This window comes from Nothobranchius furzeri, chromosome 15, assembly GCF_043380555.1.
Source record: "Nothobranchius furzeri strain GRZ-AD chromosome 15, NfurGRZ-RIMD1, whole genome shotgun sequence".
In the NCBI taxonomy this organism is placed as follows: domain Eukaryota; kingdom Metazoa; phylum Chordata; class Actinopteri; order Cyprinodontiformes; family Nothobranchiidae; genus Nothobranchius; species Nothobranchius furzeri.
In genome coordinates, this window is record NC_091755.1 from 63,889,758 (window position 1) to 63,911,160 (window position 21,403).

Here is a 21,403-nt window from a genome sequence, read left to right on the forward strand (position 1 = left end):
TATTTAATACACGCATAGACATACACATTTTGTTAATGTTTTTATCATCAAATTAAATAGTGCTCAGTTGCACATATCTTGAATCGCAGAACGCTGTTTCTATTAATTTCACAGTATTTTAGTGTTGTAATTTTGTCCTTACTGTACACTGTTACTCCAGATTATTTTCTTCAAATGTTATGTTTTTATCTTTGTGTGGATAAGTCAAATTACACTTGAATCTCCTCACACACACACACACACACACACACATATATATATATAATTTAGATGATTTAGCTTCATATATAGTGGAGGACTGCCTAAATTTTGCAGACTAACACAGATCTACCTTGTGATTCACAATGTTTGTTTTCTCTACTGATTATGCTTCCTGGTGTAGATGTGCATTCCTATGAGCTGTCAGCCACACCGGGAAGCCTGTCTATGAATCTGCAGTCAGACTTCAATGATCCAACCCCACTCTCTGCACACAAGATTGATGGCATGCTGCTGTTGACCCCCAAGAGGTTCATACAAGTGAGACCACTGGTGAGTAATTCTCACAATCTGCATTTTTGATGGCGCATCCTAAATAACATGACTACATATGTATGTATGTATATAAGTTTACAGATTAGGGCTGTCGCGGTTGAGGAATTCCCCCTGCGGTGAGTAGGGCTGTCGCGGTAACCGCAAAAATGAAATATCGCGATATGAAGAAGCCCACCGCGCTGCATCATGCGCCACCGCGATTACTGAACTTGGTTCAACTCAATGATGCATGTTGAGAAGCATGGCTGCACTGGTATCAAAACGAAACGTTACTTCGCTCCTGTGGGAGCGCTTTGGTTTTCAGTACGTCAGCTGCTGCGCAGCCAGAGTCCTTGGCCGAGACAGAGCTGCCACCAGCGGCAAATAAATAAATAAACAAACGCTCGGAGACCTGCTGAAGTCCCGGACAAGCACTGCTTCTGCAGCCGTCCCAAAGAGAGTTTGAGCCGAGCTGGAGCTCACTCGCTACCTGCAGGAGGAATGCATCCACCCTAAAGAAAACCCCCGTGACATGGTGGAGCAACAAACGGGAGATTCCCTTTGCTCGCCAGAGTCGCACGCAAGTACGTGTGTGTTAGTGCAACGAGCGCATCATCTGAGAGGGTTTTCAGTGTTGCTGCAAATGTTGCCGCCCCTCTCAGATCCTCTCTCAAACCGTAGTTAACATGCTGGTTTTCCTTGTAGGTAACAAGGACGTGACCGAGCTATAAATCACCGTCATTCGTGTGTGTGAAAGTGAAATGATAGTGCGCCCGCCCCCCGGCGCGCGCGCGCGCGCCCGGTACATGTAATTTTTTATGCTTGATTTTAAACAACTAAACAAAATGGGGACTTGTTTCTTATTTGTTAGATGCTGCAGCCAAATTTGCATTTAAAAGTTTAACCTCCTGAATTTTGTTGTTTTTAAGTTCAGTCGGACTCCGACTGTCGGAGAAACAAACGTTACTGCGATCTGTGTTGTTACTGCCCTTTGATCTGCATTCAGTAAAGTGTTATTAAAGAAGGCACGGCAATTTTTAACCTTTTTTAAATGTGTAAACATTATGTTTAGATAGTACTGCAATAAAAAAGTGCTGCAATAATATCGCACACCGCAATATTAAGCCACCCTGAATCACCGCAGGGGGAATTCCTCAACCGCGACAGCCCTAGCGGTGAGTCAGGGCAGCTCAATATTGCGTTATGCGATATTATTGCACCCCGTTTTTATTTATGTACTTAGCAAATTTGTTTGTTGATTACTAAACTCATGTCAATATTTCCTTTGAAACATTGTGCTTACATATTTAAAAAATGTTAGAAAAAATACATGGCCATTTTTAACACTTTATTGAATGCAGATCGAAGGGCAGTTACGGCATTTTCTGACTGAACTTAAAAACAACATTCAGGAGGTTTAACTTTGAAATGCAAATTTGGCTGCAACATATAACAGAAATAAAAAAGTGCCTGTTTTGTTTTGTAGTTTAAAATAAAGTATACAAAATGAGATGTCCTAGGCACTGTCATTTCACTTTCACACACAAGAATAACATAACTCGGTCATGTCCTTGTTATGCGCAAGGAAAACCAGCATGTTAACCTTATGCGGTTTGAGAGAGGATCTGAGAGTGGTGACAACATTTCCAGCGACACTAAAAACCCTCTCGGATGGTGCGCTTGTTGCGCAAATACACATGTACTTACGTGCGACTTTGGAGAGCAATAGAAATCTCCTATGTTTGTTGCGCCACCATGTCAGAGGGTTTTCATTAGGGTCAATGGGTTCCTCCTGCAGGTAGCGAGTGAGCTCCAGCTCGGCTCTAATTCTCTTCGGGACGGTTACAGATGACGTGCTTGTCCGTGACTTCAGCAGGTCTCCCAAGCGTTTTTTTCTTTGCCGCTGGTGGCAGCACTGCCTGCTCCAAGGTCTCTGGCTGGGCTGCAGCTGACGCACTGACACCGCTCCCTCCATCTTCCATGTGTACTATCTCCTCGATCAGCGCGGACTTTACCTCTCAGCATGCGCTGTCGCGAGATTTAATCAAGTGCGGTAATGGCGGTGGCACGTCCTGCAGCGCGGTGGGTTTCTTAATATCGCGATATTTTCTTCTTGCGGTTACCGCGACAGCCCTAATACAGATTTGTCTTTTAAAACTGGTGAATATACAATTTACAGGTAATGCCTTTATGCTATGAGTATTAGAGCCACTGATGGAAAAAAAATGTAGAATTTGAGAAAATAAGTCATAAATCCAGGGTGTCCGCGGGGTTTTAAAAAGTATTAAAAAGTGATAAATAAAAATAGTCAAATTTAAGGCCATTAAAAGTGTTAAATTTGGTCTCAGAGTTATTATTTTTTCCAAGTTAGGTATTATTTTTTTCAGACTATCAGGTGTCGTATTCTGAACATCGACATAGAAATATATTCCGAATGAAATGTTTTGAACGATTATAAAAATAAAACAAGCCGATTATTTGCTCCTCCCACTTGAGCTGCCCTGTTACAAATGAAGCGCTCCGTTGCCAACTTAGCGACTTTGATGCTATTTCTAGCAGCTTTTCAGACCCCCTTCTTGACTTTTTAAATCTTAAAAGTACCTAGCGAACACCTCAGAAACATCTCTGGTAACCCTTAGCTACTTTCTGGATTACTGTCGTCGACATTTCCTGCTGCAGGTTAGCTAAACACTCCGCCTGCGCTCCGGACCGTTCTTCAGGACATTAGGTAAGGGAATGATGTAGTGATGTGTCAGTCGCTAAAGAAACGGCTCTCAGAGTCGGCTCCCTGTTGGAGTAACCAGAGTGAGTGACACACACCGTACCTGCGGGCTCCTGAGCAACTAAAAACAGCTAAATGTGCGCGTGGGGCGCGCTAAACACACGTGCAGCTTGCCCCTGATTGCTGTGAGACCGGGTTGGGGGTGGGGGGTGCAGCTGTGGTTGGGACAATTATTACATTAACTGATGGACCTGTAAATAAATAGTTTATAAATAAGGTAGAAATAAGTTCCTCAATCCTCACGCTGATAACTAATAACTAATCTCTCTGAGGACACGGTGCTAGTGCACGCTCCTACAGCACATTGACATGGCTAAATAAATGTTATGCAACATTTTGTGAACATCAATTTATTTGCATTTATTTGTTATAAATGCCACTGTATAATTCTTGCTGTCAGTATTTGCAAGATATTGGTATTTGGGTCTGTACTGGTTAGACTTAAATGAGTTAAACCAAGGTCTATAGCCCTTGGGTTATAAACTATGAGCTATAAGTATATTGGTCTTTTTATACTGGGAATCAGTTCTTTTAGTGATCATCTTGTTTCTTGTTTATTTTTGCCCTGATTGTGCCCTGAGCAGTTTTATGACTGAATAAAAATAAATAAAAAAAAATCTACATAAATTGAAAAATCGTCTTAAATAATCGAGATCTCAATTTCAGTCACAATAATCGTGATTATTGTTTTTGCCATAATCGAGCAGCCCTGCTTTAGCATATCCGGTCACATAATGATGACGTCATATTCAGTGGTCGTTGTGCATCATTTCAGGCCCCGTGGTCAACTGTCTGAACCGCTGAACAGAAGTGCCTGGCTTATTTTCTAAGTAAAATAAATATGCGCAATACGTTGTCAACATCAGTGAGTCTCTAAGTCTATTCTTTTTGTATGTTATATATGTTAAAATATGTGTAAATAGGTCGCTGATTAACACTTGCAATTTAGTGTTGTGATGGTTTTAAAAAAATTCTGAAGGTAGTAAAAAAAGTATTAAAAAGTAGTAAATTTTACTTAAGGATTGCTGTATATACCCTGTAAATCTGAGTTTAATCTCAGAGTTCTGACTGGTACCTAAAACAAAAAAAAAGGGAAATTGGGGAAGATTATGAGGGGGGATCAGAATTCTGACTTAAATCTTAAAATTCAGGCTTTTTTTTTTTGTTCGTTTGTTTTGATTTTTTTTTTTAACAAAAAAAATTCCTAAATAGTTTTTTGTTTGTTTGGTTTTAGGTTCATGAAAAAAGTCAGAATTCTGACTTTAATCCCAGAATTTTGAAATTATCTGACTTTTTTTCTCAATTCTTTTCTTTTTGTTCAGTTACTCTAATACTCTTAGGCAATAAGGCAGTATTAGGGCCACTGAAGGAAACAATTGAATACTGAGATAAATGTCAGAGTTCTGACTTTATTTATTTTAAGAATTTTTTCTTCTTCAGTGGCCCTAATACCCCTCCGTATTATGTAATGTTAAACAATTCAAATTAACTTTTGAATTCAGCAGTTTATCATTGGATTTAGATGCAGATATCACTGTCTTGGAAAATTGGTCAGAGCAGTTTGGCATTAAGTTTGATTAGTAAACTTGACAGTATTTACACTCTTAATAATCTTCTTAGGAATTACATGATGTCCACACAAGGCGTACCACTGTTCTCCATGCCCTTCCTGTCTATCTACGTGAGGAAACCTCTGGATTTTTGAGGACATGTGTGGTAAGTCCCAGTATTGTAAATTTGAACAAATCATTCTATTTATTTATGCATAAAGACAACACAAGGACAACGCACATGAACATTTTGGAAAATGTGCCATTGTTTCAACTACAAACCTTTGGCAAGATGTTTAAGCCTGCCACACACGAGAGCAATCAGCTGAGCAAACAGCCTCGAATGACTGTTTGCTCAGCAGATTGCTCGCCGTGTGCGCCTGATTTTCACTGAGTTTTCTGCCTCACGAGACGCTGAGGTGAATATCTGACCAGTTAGATATTTTCCGCCTCACAGGGGTAAAAACTCACCATGTGTGCACTACTGAGCTGCTGGCTGAGCTGAAATATTCTAGTGGCCAATCAAAGCACTTTCTCTGCTCACATGACCCCAAGATGTATTCAGATGCAGCCCCTTACCTTGTCTGCGTGTCTGAAAAATAAACAAAATGGTACCTTGTGGATCGATGGGCCCACTGTTTCCATTACCCTTTCGGAAGGATTCTGGGTCTTCCAGGTGCATCTCTTGGAGTAAATTGGCATAAACTCCTTGCCTGGTCCATCTTTCCAGCTACTGTAACCATATTTTCCTAACCTTGAAATGCCGGTGGCGGCGACGTTTCATCAACAAAAAAGGATAGGCATTTCCTCCGTTTCCAGCTCTGTCTCTGTGTTGTTTCTTTTCTGACATGCAGACAGGGGGCTGCCATCTTGGGGTCATGTGAGCGGAGAACGTGCTTTGGTTGTCCACTAGAATATTTCAGCTCAACCAGCAGCTCAGTAATGTGCACATGGCGAGTTTTTACCCCTTTGAGGCGAAAAATATCTTAACTGGTCAGATATTCACCTCAGCGTCTCGTGAGGCGGAAAACTGTGAAAATCTGGCGCACATGGCGAGGTATCTGCTGAGCAAGCGGTCATTCGAGGCTGTTTGCTCAGCAGATGGCCCTCATGTGTGGCAGGCTTTAAGGCACTGAGAAAAATCAACAATCACTGCAAAGAATTCAAGCAGCTTTCATTAGCGTAACGCTGGCACACACGGAAGCCATCTCACTTTATTCGTAAATGAGAGCACTAAGCAACAGAATGAACGGGAGTAGGGCTGGGCGATACGGCCTAAAATCAATATCACCATATATTGAAGATCTCACCTCGATAACGATAAGTAGACGATAACTACAGGAATGCGTAGCAACAATATTTGTCCACTAGATGGGGCTGTCTCATGTATTACATTGACTAAAATTTTACATGACTCAAGGTGCTACAGCTTCTTAAAGGGACATAAATGTGGCCAACTTACACATCTTTTCATTTTTTTATTATCAAATTTATTGACATGGGAAAAATTATCTGGATGAGAGACAAGAACTTGGATAACGATAAATCTTTGACATGTTGCCCAGCCCTAAACAGGAGTCTATCAGACTGCATTTATTGTTATTTACATGACAATCTACTGAAATAAAAATGGCCACAGTCAGAGTTTCAGTTCAGATGTGATTAGTGTATGATCTCCCTTTCATTTTTGTAAGGATGATACCAATGAGCCGGACCTCAGGGATGCAGCAGTTGTCCTCCTGACAACCATCACAGATGATGCCGAGAGTCCGGTTACGTACGACCCAGTGAGAATCTGTTATCCTCGAGGGTGATGTGATTGTCAACCTCTCCAGCCTTCCTGATGCCTTCCTGGTAATGTTCGGCCTCATCTATGCCTTACATCTAGATTATCCGAAGGGACTGACCAACACATTTGAGTTCACGCAGAAAATCTTACTTGGTCTTGATGAGTCTAAACTGTCACCCACGCTGTGGAGTCAAAAATGACCTGATGTTACATGTGTAACTCAAAATCTGAAAGAGTGGTGGATTCAGATGACTCACTCTGTTAGAGCATTGTCCACATCCACAATGTAATTTACTATTTGTCTGCTCTTTAATTGTTGATGTTAAAGTAACACACCACCATTTGGGCAAATATGTTCATTTTCCACTTCTTGAGTTAACCCTCCCACTGTCCTAATGGGTGTGACCCCCGCGAGGAAAGTTGACCATTGAGCAGGATTGATGGTTCATCCCTTGGGTCCACGTGGCAGGGGAGAGGAGTGAGCACCACCTCACCCCTGCCACGTGGACCTCAAGGAATAAACCATCAATCCTGCTCAATGGTCAACTTTCCTCGCGGGGTCACACCCATTAGGACAGTGGGAGGAACAGTTGAGTTTTACCTTTTCTCTGTTCGTCCAGCCGTTCTGAGTCTGGCAACTCTCATTTGTGGCTTTAGTTTAGCGTGAATAATTGAATCGGATTAGCCTATGGGCTAATCCGATTCAATACTCAACTGGTTTTATGCCAAATGGCATAAAGTACTCACTGTCTTACTTGATAGTGGTTAGTGTAATTCATATTTTGTTAATGTTGAATTGATGTGCATCCTGATGTTGCTTTAAACCACCTACTCAAAGAAAGACTACACACTGCCGTTGTCCAGTTTTCAAAAGTGTGAGTTTGTAATTGTTTCTTTCAAATTTTGTTTTATTTTCTGTTTGAGTTGGCTTAATCGGTAACTTTAATTTGATCATAATTTGAAAATATATTTAATATAAACTCCAAATATTTAAGTTTATTTATGGTCTGATATACTCAAATATCTGAGTTTATAAACTCAGAAAATATGAGGCAACTGATTGCCTTACATTTTTTGAGTTCTGCCTACTTATTCGGGTTTACAGTGTACGAACTGTAAAGATTTTGTGGTGTCAGAGTTCATCTAACAGTTCAAGTGTTCATTTTTTGCTTTGTGTGTTCACAGGGCATGCTCAGTTGAAGTTTCCATCTCTGCGCGTTCAAGATGTAAGAAAAATAATACGAAAGAAATGCAACAACGAAAACTTCAAAAAGGCATCAACAACCAAGCAAGTGGATCCATAAAATGGACTGATTTTTTTAAAGGCATTTAAAAAAAGTCTTTCAAAATGGACAGAATTAACGCGTTAAACATGTTCAGAACAGTTTGCGTTCTCATCTTTGATTAATCCTGGTAAACAGGTCTGTTTTTGTTCTGTTCTAATTCTCTCTGTTTAATAAATTTAAACAAAATGACTTCGCTATTTTATTTAATTTTTTTCTCTGCATAAAGCCGAAGTATCAGTAAATAGTGGAAATTAAATGTATTGGTAGTAAGCAAATAGCAGATGTTAAATGTTACTTGCAGTATGTGTTTATAGAAAAAATAGAGATACTTAAATGTACTAAAAGAATATTACGTCAAGTTTACTGTAAAGTGTACTTTCAAAACTGTAAGTATACTCAATTATATAAGAAGTACACTACAAGTAAACATATATTATTACTTTAAGTATAATTTTAAGTATACATTCAAAGAGAAAAGTATACTCAATTATTTCAGAAGTACACTACAAGTAAACTTATAATGTTACTTAAAGTTTATTTTTAAGTATACTTTCAAGGGCAAAAGTTTACTCAATTTTATTAGAAGAAAACTTATATTGTTACTTTTAAGTACACTTCCAAGGAGAAAAGTATACTCAATTATATCAGGAGTACACTACAAGTAAACTTATATTGTTACTTTTAAGTATACTTCCAAGGAGAAAAGTATACTCGATTATATCAGAAGTACACTACAAGTAAACTTATAAGTATACTTCCAAGGAGAAAAGTATACTCAATTATATCAGAAGTACACTACAAGTAAACTTATAAGTATACTTTCAAGGAGAAAAGTATACTCAATTATATCTGAAGTACACTCCAAGTAGACTTGTGAGGTTACTTTAAGTATACTTTCAAAGAGAAAAGTATACTCAATTATATCAGAAGTACACTACAAGTAAACTTATAAGTATACTTTCAAGGAGAAAAGTATACTCAACTATATCAGGAGTACACTACAAGTAAACTTATATTGTTACTTTTAAGTACACTTCCAAGGAGAAAAGTATACTCAATTATATCAGAAGTACACTACAAGTAAACTTATAAGTATACTTTCAAGGAGAAAAGTATACTCAATTATATCTGAAGTACACTCCCAAGTACACTTGTGAGGTTACTTTAAGTATACTTTCAAAGAGAAAAGTATACTCAATTATATCAGAAGTACACTACAAATAAACTTAAATTATTAATTTGAAGTATACTTGCAGTATACTTCAAGTATACTTTTAGTGGCCCAATTTAGTCCCAAGGAGTATACTTCTAAGTAAACTTTAAGAACAAGTATGCAAATAAACTTCTGTACACTTAAGTATACTTGAAATTATATACTTAAAGTATACTTCTTTTTCGTAAGGGAAACTACTGAAAACTTGCTCAAAGCAAAATGTTTTCATTACGGAAATAAATTATAAACTTACCGATTTAAAACTTTTTTAATACAGGTACTTCTCACGAACAGGCGCAGAAAACCTCCACCTAAACTCCGTGTAAGGTTCAGGTCGATGGGTGTTCCAGTTAGCTCCGGTTGGGTTGAAGCTAGGTGGCTACATCCGTTAGCTCGGCTCCCACCTCCGCTTTAGCTTTGGGTTAGCCAGGGTTAGCTTCAGGTTAGCTCGTAGCTAGTTCGCCTGGGTGTCGTCACTCGAGCCCAGCCTTACAGCCACACCCTCAGCGCCTCCTCTCTTCCCTTTTATGGAATTGTCTGGGCTGGACGGAACCTGTGACACGGTCAAAATGGCGGTGGTGGACACCTCCCATTATGGACAGATAACGTGTTATTGAAGCCTATGGAATCGAATTGTCCAGTATATGTACAGTCTATGCCTTTCACACACTTTTTCTGCACGTGCTGCAAACAGGATAGCCGTCTTCTATCAGCTGTCCCTCGGCATTCTTCAGATATCCAAAAGATGCCCGTACTTCCCACTTTGTCTTCTTTGAGGGATAATAAATGTCCTCCTGAGCACTGCCGTCTCTTCCTTTGGCCATTATTTCAGCTTTAGCTTCAAGAAAGTTTTGGTTGTAAACAGCAAAGCGTGCATGTGCCACCGGCAACTTCAGCCGATGATACGGTGGCTGGTAAGGGTCACAGCGCCTACACCGCAGCCACGGTAATCCACCGAGATAATAGTTTTTTAAAAAAACAAGACGGTTATTATTTTTGTCAACTTTTTTACCTGGGTTTACCGCTACACTGGTTACCGTGACAACCCTAGTCTAGACCATACTTAATGTTATATTCCCCCCTATGTAACATGTTGTCTGTCATATTCCCCAGAGTTAGGTATAGGCATTTTCACATATGAGCTGGCATGGTCGGGGCTCAGCCGCGTGAGTTCGGAATAGAACGGGTGGTTTCTTGTTCACATGTGATTCCCAGGACTTCTCAGGAATGCGGAAATCCCCGAGCATGTGGGCGGCGGTAAGGACGCGCAGAAGAAGTCTGCGGTGTCCGCCTATGCTAAACAATAATTCCTCATCAAACCGCTGCACCAACACACACTGCGCTTCTCTAATAATCTGCTCTCTAATCCTTCCTGCTTCAGCGCTGTAGTGTCCTCCGCTGCAGACATGTCCTTATAACCGCTACTACACACACACTGCTGTCCTCTGCTGCGGAGCGGGAGACAGCAGCTCAGTGCTTCATGTGGGCTAAACAGCAACCATAATAAAAAGTAATCGCGCGCGCGGAAACCCCTCCCGGTGTTTGATCCAACTCCCCAATCGGAGATGGTAGGTGTGAGTTTCAGCTGCCAGTTAGTCCATAGTGTCTGCTCGGCACCAGCAGGACCTCCGAGGGAAGTAGTCTGAAAAAAGAAGTCTCCTCAGAACGAAATACACACATGTGAGCCATATGTGAACAAAACATTTGGTTCCGAACGCGTTCTTGCCGACCCAGATGTGAAAGCGGCTTAAGTGAGGGAAAACACTAATATGTGATGACTGTGGGAATAAGGAGTAAAATAGTTTAGTTTTGAAAATAGTTTCCAGCTCAGAACAGGAGACTTGACAGGTGTGATCCTGGAATTGTGGATGAAGTCTGTCAGTGAAGCTCTTGGGATCACAGCTCCACCTCTCAGTTCATACTCCACAGAGCTCCTAGTGTGTGAGTTCTTGTTCTCTTCTGTACATGCGGATCACTTTTAACGTTAACGCAGGAGAGTGTTTGCTGTTGTATTTCAGTTATAATGTGAACAACCACACAAAAAATTAAATTTACTCTAAAAATCTGAATGGATTTTTAAGACCTGCAGTGTGAGCGTAGCCTTAGACAGCATGTTTCTTTCTACATAAGCCGTACCATAGACATCATTGGCTGCTGGAGAGTAACTGCTTCACCGCCATATTGAGTAGGTCCCTAATTCTCCAAAACCCAATTTGAATCCAGTCATTGGAGCAACTATGCCTGTTTTTGTGCAGCTCACAGTTCCAACAACCAGCAGTTACATCTGCCTGTAAGCTTTGTTTGTTAATAAATTATATAAAAATAAAAAAACGTTACATCACAATCTCCTTGCTTTCTACAGGAAGTTTAAAAAATGTGTTCAATAAAGATTGAAACACAAACATGAAGCTAAATGAGGAGCTCTATGAACATACTGAACGCCGCTTTAAAATATACTGAATGTGAAAAATGGCATTTCTCTACTGCTGACTGATGAAAGGGAGTCCGATGTGCTTGTCATTTTGCAGGAGGTTGAACGATCTGACAAGGTAGTTAGCCAGGTAAAAATTGCGCTACAACACTCCCAGGGCTTTTTTTGTGGCCTTTACGGCTATTCATTGGTAGGCTCCTCAAAGAACACAAAAATGTAGCTTGTTTGTTATGATTTGGGTACATACTGCCCCCTAGTGGCAGAAAACTACAGACTGTTGCTAAAAGAAATAGCATAAAATGGCCAGGAATGCACTTCAATATATATTCTCTTCTACGGTTTAAAAATTTTGAAATAATTATCTATTGATCGATTAGATTTTTTAAAATTAATATGCTTTTTTTATTTATCAATCAGCCCTAAAACCTACTGAAGGTAAAAAAAAATTAAATTGCAAACTGTACTTAATTACAGCGATGTAAGTAAATCACAATTACACCCCTGCAAAATAGTAAAAGTTCTAAATGAAAACCATTTTGAATTTTTGTTATTCTTGTCCCTGCTATTTGTACGTTTTTTTTAATCTAATTTTGACATATAGTAATCCTGCACAACCCTGTATACACAAAATAAATGTGAAAATTTGGTTTCTATTAAAATTTAGGAAATTTTGCTAATTTGTTGTCAAATTACAGCTCAATATAGAAACATTATCATTGTTCTCTTGTTGTAATGTCAGGATTTCCAAGAGCCAGACATCGACTGGGATGTTGCAGCTGAGTACAGCCCAGATGTGGACGGTGCTGTTGTGGTCCCGGAGTTCGACAGTCCCCTCACTGAAGAGCATCATGCTGAACTGCAGCTGCTACTGGCACAAAATTTGGAGCATTCAAACACGAAGGAACTTTATTTATTGTGCAGAGAATATGTTAATGCTGTTTTGTCGGATTAATGTGTACTTAAAATAAAAATCAAGAGATCAGTTCCAGTGCTTTTTTAATGTTACAAAAGAAATACAAACATGTATTTGAAATGGCAATAGGCCTAACTTTATTGATTCATGTAACAATGTTGCTTTCTAGCCCCAAAACATTGCATGATTTAACAAAACAATTTGTCTTTTTGGATTCAAAGTTAAATTTCAACCATTATACAGTAACCTGAACCCAGAACAGTGGCCATCTTGTTTTCACTTAATGTCTGCTAACACCAAATCCATCACAGACTGCCTGAGTAAGCTGACTTTCAAAGTCAGTGTATGTAGTGACGTGCCGTGTAGGTAAGGTGATAGCAACAGCACATGCATTAACAGCAGGAAAGCACAAAGTGTGGTCCATACCGGGTGGTAATGTCGTGATCAAAATGTACAGTTATCTTGTAAAATTCTTTGTTAGTGGCACATGTGCCTGGCCTGAAACCCACTGAAAACATCCACTGACAATTGTTTTGCTCCACAGCCATCTGATGGGGTCCCATCTTGGTCATCTGTTCCTGAAGGGTGGGAAAAAAAAAGATCCGTGTGTCACTAACATTGAGTAATGTCCAAAGAGCTAACCATTAAAAACGAAGGTGGGAATACTAAACAAAAAACATCTACACTAGGTCCAGAGCTAGCATTGGGGACGAGTGATATGTTAGGGTAAAACTCAAATCTGGTGAGGCCATTTTATAAAAGTTGTAGCTATCGTGAATAACCTAACCCACCTAGCTGTGTGCCCCTGTTGTAACATAAAATGCGAGGAGTCGTAAAAAGTAGCATAACAAAACAATTTTATGGAATAAACTGCAGCTAGTAGCCTTGAAAAATAACTTACTTGAGCCTCTTGTTGGTTCTGGTCCATTTTGCTGGTGCAGGTGGAACTCCCGCTCCAGATCAGAGCCGGCGGGTTTTAGGCAGGCTGGTAGTGCGCAGGCGCAGATGCGGCAGCCACACAGGAAAATCCACAGCGCAAAAACGAGCGCACCCCAAAGAGGTTTGTTCCCGCCCAGTCCCAAAAGTCTTTCTATTGGCTGAGCGGTTGCTAGGAGATTGTACTTCTAAGTTTTGAGCGAGAGCAGACCAGATCCGTGAGAGCAGAGGACAGACTTGTGGGAGGAGTTTTGATCCGTGCAGAGAAAAAGTTGTCACGTGAGTAGACAATACCAGTGTAAAAAGGTTAAATCTGAGCGCAGAAACAAAGATTTGAAGGAGAACAGAGTGAGTTTGAAGGAGAGCAGACATTTTGAGCGCAAGCATGACAAGTTTTGAGAGCAATAATATAAAATCTTATTCTGAAATTAAAAAGTTGGTCTCTTGATATGAAATTCTGCTCTCAAATTGAAAGTTCAAGTGCTCAATTTCTGGTCCTTTAATTCTTCCACGCCTCCAGAGTGACAAAACTACCAACAGCCGAGCGAGCAGAATCAGAAACCAAGCGTGCAGAAAGGCTGCCACACGCGCAGTGAGGCTGCTGCACCGAGCGCGCAGTGAGGCTGCCACGCGCATGTTTTCCTCTGCCGTGTGCTCGTTGCCCAACGCGCGCACGCAGGTTTGTCACTTGTGCACATCCTTGTGCGCTCACAGACACAGTTTGCTCCCTCTCAGTGAACAAATGACCTCCTTGCCATGTATATTTTCACTCGTGAGTTGTAACCTCCACGAGCGAGTCCCGTTCGCACGCGCGATGTGTACAATACGCGTGCACGGGTTTTGGCTACGCTTGCACGGGTTTTGGCTACGCTTGCACGGGTTTTGGCTACGCTTGCACGGGTTTTGGTTACGCTTGCACGGGTTTTGGTTACGCTTGCACGGGTTTTGACGGAAACCTGACACCATACTCCATTCCTTTTTGTGGTTGTAGGGTCTGTTGATTGGAGTACACTAAAACAAACCTGATCTCTCTAGGACATTCAGAAGCCAAGTTATAAGCCCACAAATGTGGAACTGGACTACTTCTTTAAAGTGACACCAGGCCTGGTGACCTTTGGGACATGGTTTTACCCCCTATAGGAATGTGCGATCATCATGAAACGTTCAGATCACTTACAACTCAATAGATTCTACCTTCTTGTAACGTTTCAGCCTGATTGGACCTTGTTTTCACACAAATGGACCCAGAATGATGTGAAATTGTGCTTCGTGCAAAATACTTCTGGGTGCCATTTACAAACCATAAGTGCTAATGACTCCATTCCTTTTTGTGGTTGTAGGGGCTGTTGATTGGAGTACATTAAAATAAACCTGATCTCTCTAGGACATTCAGAAGCAAAGTTATAAGCCCACAAACGTGTAACTGGACTACTTCTTTAAAGTGACACCAGGCCCGGTGACCTTTGGGACATGGTTTGACCCCCTATAGGAATGTGTGATCATCATGAAACGTTCAGATCACTTACAACTCAATAGATTCTACCTTCTTGTAACGTTTCAGCCTGATTGGACCTTGTTTTAACACAAATGGACCCAGAATGATGTGAAATTGTGCTTCGTGCAACATAATTCTGGGTGCCATTTACAAACCATAAGTGCTAATGACTCCATTCCTTTTTGTGGTTGTAGGGGCTGTTGATTGGAGTACATTAAAACAAACCTGATCTCTCTAGGACATTCAGAAGCCAAGATATAAGCCCACAAAGGTGTAACTGGACTACTTCTTTAAAGTGACACCAGGCCCGGTGACCTTTGGGACATGGTTTGACCCCCTATAGGATTGTGCGATCATCATGAAATGTTCAGATCACTTACAACTCAATAGATTCTACCTTCTTGTAACGTTTCAGCCTGATTGGACCTTGTTTTCACACAAATGAACCCAGAATGATGTGAAATTGTGCTTCGTGCAACATAATTCTGGGTGCCATTTAAAAACCATAAGTGCTAATGACTCCATTCCTTTTTGTGGTTGTAGGGGCTGTTGATTGGAGTACACTAAAACAAACCTGATCTCTCTAGGACATTCAGAAGCCAGGTTATAAGCCCACAAATGTGTAACTGGACTACTTCTTTAAATTGACACCAGATCCGGTGACCTTTGGGACATGGTTTGACCCCCTTAGGAAAGTGCTATCATCATGAAACGTTCAGATCACTTACAACTCAATAGATTTTACCTTCCTGTAACGTTTCTGCCTGATTGGACCTTGTTTTCACACAAATGAACCCAGAATGATGTGAAATTGTGCTTCGTGCATCATAATTCTGGGTGCCATTTGAAAACCATAAGTGCTAATGACTCCATTCCTTTTTGGGGTAATGGGGGCTGTTAATTGGAGTACTCTAAAACAAACCGGACCTCTCTAGGATATTCACAAGCCAAGTTATAAGCCCACAAATGTGTAACTGGACTACTTCTTTAAGGTGACACCAGGCCCGGTGACCTTTGGGACATGGTTTGACCCCCTATAGGAATGTGCGATCATCATGAAACATTCAGATCACTTACAACTCAATAGATTCTACCTTCTTGTAACGTTTCAGCCTGATTGGACCTTGTTTTCACACAAATGGACCCAGAATGATGTGAAATTGTGCTTCGTGCAACATAATTATGGGTGCCATTTACAAATCATAACTGCTAATGACTCCATTCCTTTTTGTGGTTGTAGGGTCTGTTGATTGGAGTACACTAAAACAAACCTGATCTCTCTAGGACATTAAGAAGCCAAGTTATAAGCCCACAAATGTGGAACTGGACTACTTCTTTAAAGTGACACCAGGCCTGGTGACCTTTGGGACATGGTTTTACCCCCTATAGGAATGTGCGATCATCATGATACGTTCAGATCACTTACAACTCAATAGATTCTACCTTCTTGCAACGTTTCAGCCTGATTGGACCTTGTTTTCACACAAATGGACTCAGAATGATGTGAAATTGTGCTTCGTGCAACATAATTCTGGGTGCCATTTACAAACCATAAGTGCTAATGACTCCATTCCTTTTTGTGGTTGTAGGGGCTGTTGATTGGAGTACACTAAAACAAACCTGATATCTCTGGGACATTCAGAAGCCAAGTTATAAGCCCACAAAGGTGTAACTGGACTACTTCTTTAAAGTGACACCAGGCCTGGTGACCTTTGGGACATGGTTTTACCCCCTATAGGAATGTGTGATCATCATGAAACGTTCAGATCACTTACAACTTAATAGATTCTACCTTCTTGTAACGTTTCAGCCTGATTGGACCTTGTTTTCACACAAATGGACCCAGAATGATGTGAAATTGTGCTTCGTGCAACATAATTCTGGGTGCCATTTACAAACCATAAGTGCTAATGACTCCATTCCTTTTTGTGGTTGTAGGGGCTGTTGATTGGAGTACATTAAAACAAACCTGATCTCTCTAGGACATTCAGAAGCCAAGTTATAAGCCCACAAATGTGTAACTGGACAACTTCTTTAAAGTGACACCAGGCCTGGTGACCTTTGGGACATGGTTTTACCCCCTATAGGAATGTGCGATCATCATGAAACGTTCAGATCACTTACAACTCAATAGATTCTACCTTCTTGTAACGTTTCAGCCTGATTGGACCTTGTTTTCACACAAATGGACCCAGAATGATGTGAAATTGTGCTTCGTGCAAAATACTTCTGGGTGCCATTTACAAACCATAAGTGCTAATGACTCCATTCCTTTTTGTGTTGTATGGGCTGTTTATTGGAGTACATTAAAACAAACCTGATCTCTCTAGGACATTCAGAAGCAAAGTTATAAGCCCACAAAGGTGTAACTGGACTACTTCTTTAAAGTGACACCAGGTCCGGTGACCTTTGGGACATGGTTTGACCCCCTATAGGAATGTGCGATCATCATGAAACGTTCAGATCACTTACAACTCAATAGATTCGACCTTCTTGTAACGTTTCAGCCTGATTGGACCTTGTTTTAACACAAATGGACCCAGAATGATGTGAAATTGTGCTTCGTGCAACATAATTCTGGGTGCCATTTACAAACCATAAGTGCTAATGACGCCATTCCTTTTTGTGGTTGTAGGGGCTGTTGATTGGAGTACATTAAAACAAACCTGATCTCTCTAGGACATTTAGAAGCCAAGTTATAAGCCCACAAAGGTGTAACTGGACTACTTCTTTAAAGTGACACCAGGCCCGGGTGACCTTTGGGACATGGTTTGACCCCCTATAGGATTGTGAGATCATCATGAAATGTTCAGATCACTTACAACTCAATAGATTCTACCTTCTTGTAACGTTTCAGCCTGATTGGACCTTGTTTTCACACAAATGATCCCAGAATGATGTGAAATTGTGCTTCGTGCAACATAATTCTGGGTGCCATTTAAAAACCATAAGTGCTAATGACTCCATTCCTTTTTGTGGTTGTAGGGGCTGTTGATTGGAGTACACTAAAACAAACCTGATCTCTCTAGGACATTCAGAAGCCAAGTTATACGCCCACAAATGTGTAACTGGACTACTTCTTTAAATTGACACCAGGCCTGGTGACCTTTGGGACATGGTTTTACCCCCTATAGGAATGTGCGATCATCATGAAATGTTCAGATCACTTACAACTCAATAGATTCTACCTTCTTGCAACGTTTCAGCCTGATTGGACCTTGTTTTCACACAAATGGACTCAGAATGATGTGAAATTGTGCTTCGTGCAACATAATTCTGGGTGCCATTTACAAACCATAAGTGCTAATGACTCCATTCCTTTTTGTGGTTGTAGGGGCTGTTGATTGGAGTACACTAAAACAAACCTGATCTCTCTGGGACATTCAGAAGCCAAGTTATAAGCCCACAAAGGTGTAACTGGACTACTTCTTTAAAGTGACACCAGGCCTGGTGACCTTTGGGACATGGTTTTACCCCCTATAGGAATGTGTGATCATCATGAAACGTTCAGATCACTTACAACTTAATAGATTCTACCTTCTTGTAACGTTTCAGCCTGATTGGACCTTGTTTTCACACAAATGGACCCAGAATGATGTGAAATTGTGCTTCGTGCAACATAATTCTGGGTGCCATTTACAAACCATAAGTGCTAATGACTCCATTCCTTTTTGTGGTTGTAGGGGCTGTTGATTGGAGTACATTAAAACAAACCTGATCTCTCTAGGACATTCAGAAGCCAAGTTATAAGCCCACAAATGTGTAACTGGACAACTTCTTTAAAGTGACACCAGGCCTGGTGACCTTTGGGACATGGTTTTACCCCCTATAGGAATGTGCGATCATCATGAAACGTTCAGATCACTTACAACTCAATAGATTCTACCTTCTTGTAACGTTTCAGCCTGATTGGACCTTGTTTTCACACAAATGGACCCAGAATGATGTGAAATTGTGCTTCGTGCAAAATACTTCTGGGTGCCATTTACAAACCATAAGTGCTAATGACTCCATTCCTTTTTGTGTTGTATGGGCTGTTTATTGGAGTACATTAAAACAAACCTGATCTCTCTAGGACATTCAGAAGCAAAGTTATAAGCCCACAAAGGTGTAACTGGACTACTTCTTTAAAGTGACACCAGGTCCGGTGACCTTTGGGACATGGTTTGACCCCCTATAGGAATGTGCGATCATCATGAAACGTTCAGATCACTTACAACTCAATAGATTCGACCTTCTTGTAACGTTTCAGCCTGATTGGACCTTGTTTTAACACAAATGGACCCAGAATGATGTGAAATTGTGCTTCGTGCAACATAATTCTGGGTGCCATTTACAAACCATAAGTGCTAATGACGCCATTCCTTTTTGTGGTTGTAGGGGCTGTTGATTGGAGTACATTAAAACAAACCTGATCTCTCTAGGACATTTAGAAGCCAAGTTATAAGCCCACAAAGGTGTAACTGGACTACTTCTTTAAAGTGACACCAGGCCCGGGTGACCTTTGGGACATGGTTTGACCCCCTATAGGATTGTGAGATCATCATGAAATGTTCAGATCACTTACAACTCAATAGATTCTACCTTCTTGTAACGTTTCAGCCTGATTGGACCTTGTTTTCACACAAATGATCCCAGAATGATGTGAAATTGTGCTTCGTGCAACATAATTCTGGGTGCCATTTAAAAACCATAAGTGCTAATGACTCCATTCCTTTTTGTGGTTGTAGGGGCTGTTGATTGGAGTACACTAAAACAAACCTGATCTCTCTAGGACATTCAGAAGCCAAGTTATACGCCCACAAATGTGTAACTGGACTACTTCTTTAAATTGACACCAGGCCTGGTGACCTTTGGGACATGGTTTTACCCCCTATAGGAATGTGCGATCATCATGAAATGTTCAGATCACTTACAACTTAATAGATTCTACCTTCTTGTAACGTTTCAGTCTGATTGGACCTTGTTTTCACACAAATGGACCCAGAATGATGTGAAATTGTGCTTCGTGCAACATAATTCTGGGTCCCATTTACAAACCATAAGTGCTTATGACTCCATTCCTTTTTGTGGTTGTAGGGGCTATTGATTGGAGTACACTAAAACAAACCTGATCTCTCTAGGACATTCAGAAGCCAGGTTATAAGCCCACAAATGTGTAACTGGACTACTTCTTTAAATTGACACCAGATCCGGTGACCTTTGGGACATGGTTTGACCCCCTTAGGAAAGTGCTATCATCATGATACGTTCAGATCACATACAACTCAATAGATTCTACCTTCCTGTAACGTTTCTGCCTGATTGGACCTTGTTTTCACACAAATGAACCCAGAATGATGTGAAATTGTGCTTCGTGCAACATAATTCTGGGTGCCATTTAAAAACCATAAGTGCTAATGACTCCATTCCTTTTTGGGGTAATGGGGGCTGTTAATTGGAGAACTCTAAAAAAAACCGGACCTCTCTAGGATATTCAGAAGCCAAGTTATAAGCCCACAAATGTGTAACTGGACTACTTCTTTAAGGTGACACCAGGCCCGGTGACCTTTGGGACATGGTTTTACCCCCTATAGGAATGTGCGATCATCATGAAATTTTCAGATCACTTACAACTCAATAGATTCTACCTTCTTGTAACGTTTCAGCCTGATTGGACCTTGTTTTCACACAAATGGACCCAGAATGATGTGAAATTGTGCTTCGTGCAACATAATTCTGGGTGCCATTTACAAACCATAACTGCTAATTCCTTTTTGTGGTTGTAGGGTCTGTTGATTGGAGTACACTAAAACAAACCTGATCTCTCTAGGACATTCAGAAGCCAAGTTATAAGCCCACAAATGTGGAACTGGACTACTTCTTTAAAGTGACACCAGGCCTGGTGACCTTTGGGACATGGTTTTACCCACTATAGGAATGTGCGATCATCATGAAACGTTCAGATCACTTACAACTCAATAGATTCTACCTTCTTGTAACGTTTCAGCCTGATTGGACCTTGTTTTCACACAAATGGACCCAGAATGATGTGAAATTGTGCTTCGTGCAAAATACTTCTGGGTGCCATTTACAAACCATAAGTGCTAATGACTCCATTCCTTTTTGTGTTGTAGGGGCTGTTTATTGGAGTACATTAAAACAAACCTGATCTCTCTAGGACATTCAGAAGCAAAGTTATAAGCCCACAAAGGTGTAACTGGACTACTTCTTTAAAGTGACACCAGGTCCGGTGACCTTTGGGACATGGTTTGACCCCCTATAGGAATGTGCGATCATCATGAAACGTTCAGATCACTTACAACTCAATAGATTCGACCTTCTTGTAACGTTTCAGCCTGATTGGACCTTGTTTTAACACAAATGGACCCAGAATGATGTGAAATTGTGCTTCGTGCAACATAATTCTGGGTGCCATTTACAAACCATAAGTGCTAATGACTCCATTCCTTTTTGTGGTTGTAGGGGCTGTTGATTGGAGTACATTAAAACAAA